This window comes from Heterocephalus glaber, unplaced genomic scaffold (genome assembly GCF_053883595.1).
Source record: "Heterocephalus glaber isolate CG9 unplaced genomic scaffold, H.glaber_assembly_v1.0 deba00001472, whole genome shotgun sequence".
Classification (NCBI taxonomy): domain Eukaryota; kingdom Metazoa; phylum Chordata; class Mammalia; order Rodentia; family Bathyergidae; genus Heterocephalus; species Heterocephalus glaber.
Genome location: NW_028258315.1, coordinates 2,003,488 through 2,007,491, shown reverse-complemented (window position 1 = coordinate 2,007,491; position 4,004 = coordinate 2,003,488). Strand labels below are relative to the sequence as shown.

At 42.0% G+C, this 4,004-nt stretch overlaps 1 pseudogene; it reads left to right on the top strand.

Moving 5' to 3' along the window:
• Window positions 1-834: 834 nt before the first annotated feature.
• Window positions 835-3,623, top strand: LOC101722181 (U3 small nucleolar RNA-associated protein 14 homolog A-like; annotated as a pseudogene).
• Window positions 3,624-4,004: the final 381 nt, after the last annotated feature.

Sequence of the window (4,004 nt, the reverse complement as noted above, 5' to 3'; positions counted from 1 at the left end):
ATGACCTAACTCACTGAGTGTATAAAAGAGAGGTGAAAATAAACTTGCTTGCTCGGTCTCAGGGAGCCCTCCCGACTCTGTCTCTGTGTCTTTCTTTTTCCTTAAGCTCGGTCTTGGGAGCCCTCCTGACTCTGTCTCTTTGTCTTATTTTCTCAGTCCTCCTTTCCCCCATTCAGGAACCTTTCGACTGGTGACGGCTGATCTGCCACACGTGAAGATGTGAGCTAAGGAATGGAAAATGGACTAAGACGGGATCAAAGTGAAAATCGGTAAACTCTAAAACAAAAACAATGGAGGAAGTCCATGAAACAAAAATCTGGTTCCTCAATCAGGACAGAGCTTCCGCCCAGCCCGTACGGCTGATGTAGGCTGTAGGCTGCCTGGACGGACGGACGCAGTCCGGGCTGCGAGGGCCTCATGGCTTGAAGCCAGCAGGAAGAGCCTGTGGGCTCAGAGGCAGCTTCCCCTTGAGTGCCGTGAAGACGGGGGACAGAGATGGAGAGAGAGCATCACCAGCTTCTGAAAGCAGTCGGTTCTCTTGGTGAAAAGAATAGGTGGAAGTAGGGCAGGGCCTGCCTCACAAGCGCAAGGCCCTGAGTTCGATTCCCCGTACCAAAAAAAAATAAACAACGAACAGGTGGAAATTGGCTGAGACATCTGAGGCTACTTGGAAGGTATCAGATTTCATTGTGAGCTCTAAAGGATCAGGAGAAAAGCTGGTCCTTTCAGATCTTCTTGAGCCTTTTAGAACTTCATAATCATTGGCTGCTGTGAAAAAGCAGAAGAGAGTTAACTCCAGGACAACTGTGGATTACCCCTTAACAAAGAAATTGAACAGATCCACAGAAGTGGCATTCAGTGAAACATCATAAGCCCTCTCCGAACAAACGGGATCTGACTATTCTCAAGAATCGGCAGGCTGAGCAGTTGGTGTTTCCCCTGGAGGAACAGTCAGCCTTTGTTCCCTCTGAACTTGTCCTCAGGGGCTGGAAGGCAAGAACCCCTCTGGAGCAAGAAGTTTTTAACTTCCTTCCTATAAACAAGCAGTCAGTGACAGACCCTTTACTGGCTGCCATGGACAAAACCCCTCTCAAAGCTATGAGCCTGGAAGAGACTAAGATGCGCCAAGCAGAGCTTCAGAGGGCCCGGGCTTTGCAGTCTATGAATCCATGGCACAAAGAGAGAAGAAAATCAAAAGTAAAAAGTTTCAAAGAATTATAAAGAAAGAAAAGGTTCACTAACCTGTGCAAGAACAGTTGGCTGAGAACAAAGAACTGACCCAGAAACTCCAGGTAATCTCAGAGAGTGAGGAAGAGGAGAGCAGTGCTGAAGAGGAGGACCCGCTTGTCCCTGATTAGTGAATGAAGCACAGATGTGTGCAGATGGGCCAAATCCTTGGATGCTTAGGAATTGTAACAGTAATACAAAAGAAGATTAAATCCAGAGAGGCCCTGAACAACTACCTGAGCCTGTTGTCCAGTAGTTTTCTAAAAGTGAGGAAGATGAAAGATCACCAGCAGAGAAAGAAATTCTGTTGGAAGAATTTCAGGAAAGGTGATTCCTTAGAAAAAGATGTGAGATCAACCAGGATGAGCCAGTGGGCAGCCAAGAAACAAAAGATTCTAGCAGCCAGAACATATCCAAATTGAGGGTGTTGAATCAGAAACTCAACAAAAAAGTTGTCATGCCAGGAAACTGGGACCAGCAGGGACCTTTCCTCAGATCCAGAGAGAGGAATGTGCCCTAGAAGAAGAATCTGTTGCTTCAGAGGCCAGAGAAAGTGTAGATTCTGGAAGAACTAGAAGATCTGGGCAAAGAAGAATATTTTCAAAATAAGGAGCTTCCCAGACCTTTGTTAGAATGAGAATGAGTGAAGAGAAACCCAAATAACTAGACTCCTAAGGGGGGGAAAAAAAAGAAGGAGCAAATGATTGACCTCCAGAACCTCCTAACTACAAAATCTCCTTCCGTGAAGTCTTGGGCCATTCCCATAGCAATAGAGGAATTGGAAGATGAAGAGGAGAGAAACCTAAAGCAAATGATAAAGGAAGCTTTTGCTGGAGGTGATGTAATTAGAGATTTCTTGAAAGAGATGAGGGAGGCTATGAGGACAAGTAAGCCAAAGGATGTGGTCCTGACGCTGCCTCGCTGGGGCAAGTGGGGTGGCGTAGGCCTGAACCCCAGTGCCCAGAAAAGACGCCGGCATCTTGTTAAAGCCCCTGAAGGTCCTGCAAGACTAACATTTACCAAAAGTGATTATCAATGCGAAGCACAGCATCCATGCAGCAGCTCCTCAGGTACCAGTGCTTCCATACCCATTCACTCACCATCAGCAATTTGAAAGGACCATCCAGACCTCTGCAGGGTACTCATGGAACACCAGAGGACCTTCCAAAAGTTCACCACCACTAGAAGTCATCGAGCCAGGCCGTATCATTAAGCCCATAAAAGCACAGGATGTGGGCTGCCATTCTTCCTCAAGGTCAGACCTGTCATACAGAGCATTACAGCATGACCCACTGGACATCACAAAAAGCAGCTGAGGAAAAACTGTAGACTGAGTTGCCAGAGGACTGACACCTTGGTGCCCAGGACTGGGCGCCCTGACTGTGCCTTCTCTGATTGCTCAGTGGTGCAGGGTCCATTCCAAGACCAGCCTAGCACATTGTGGGTGTGATTAAGCCACATTTTAGAAATAAAAGCTTTTTTATCTATTAAAGAAAAGTAAAACTGCTAAATTTCCTGCACAAGTCATCAGCATGATTAACTAAATGGGAACCAGCACTACAAAAATAAAAATTCCAGCCTCCATCACACCCCCAAAAGATGAATTAAAATAAAGGCATCAGGCATGGAAGAACTATAGCTAAGGACATGTGGTGAGCTAACTCCATTTAATTATGGAATTAACCTTAAATAATCAGATATTGTGTTGCAAAATGAAATGTGCATTGAGACAGAACAAAACAGTATAACTAACAAATGCTGGAAGGTAACAGGCAGGGAAGGAAGGTGAGAAAATAGAGTTATCAGTTCTTATTTTTCCTAAGAAGAAACCAACTGATGTTAACTATTGACTCATGATATCTGAAAATTGCAGTAGTTCCCTGTTTATTATTATCTTTTCTTAATTTTAGAGGCATCTTCTAGGAAATAATCGCTCATGGGAAAAGCCTATTTGGGGTTCAATAGATTATGTGGTTTATTTTGAAGACAAGATGATGCCTCAAGTTTTGTTCTTTTTGCTTAAGATTGCTTTAGTACATTTGAAATCCTTGTGGTTGCATAAAAATATTAGAATTTTTTCCTGAAGAGGATGATTGGCACTTTTATAGGTCTTAAATTGAATCTGTAGATTGTTTTGGATATTATGAGCATTTCAACAATGTTCATTTTTCCAATTCGCGAACATAGGTGTCTTTCCATTTCTTTGTGCCTACTTAAATTTCTCTTATTAAAGTTTTATAGTTTTTATTCTGGAGATCTTTTATTTCCTTGGTTAAAGTTATTCCTAAGTATTTTTGTAGCTATTGTAAATGTTACTGCTTTCTTGATTTCTTTTTCAGATAGCTTGCTGTTGGCATATAGAATGCTACTGATTTTTGTATATTGATTTTGTATTCTGCCACTTTACTGAATTCATTTAAAATTCTAGTATCGTTTTGGTGGAATCTTTAGAGATACTTTTACTTTTTTCTTTCCAATTTAGATCCTTTTCTTTCTTCTCTTTTTTATTCTGTCTAGAACTTCCAATGCTATGTTGATTAAAATGGTGAAAGTAGGCATTTTTGTTTTGGCCTAGATCATAGAGGAAAAGCTTTCAGTTTTTCCCCACTCATTATGATGTTAGCTAGCAAAACAGGTATTTTTAATTTTATGTGGCAAGAGAAAATTTTTTTCAACTCAGTCCAATAAGCTATTTTAATCATGATAGCAAAACCAGGCAAGAAAATACAAGAACGGAAATTACAAGTCAGCATCATACATAAACCTAGATACAAATT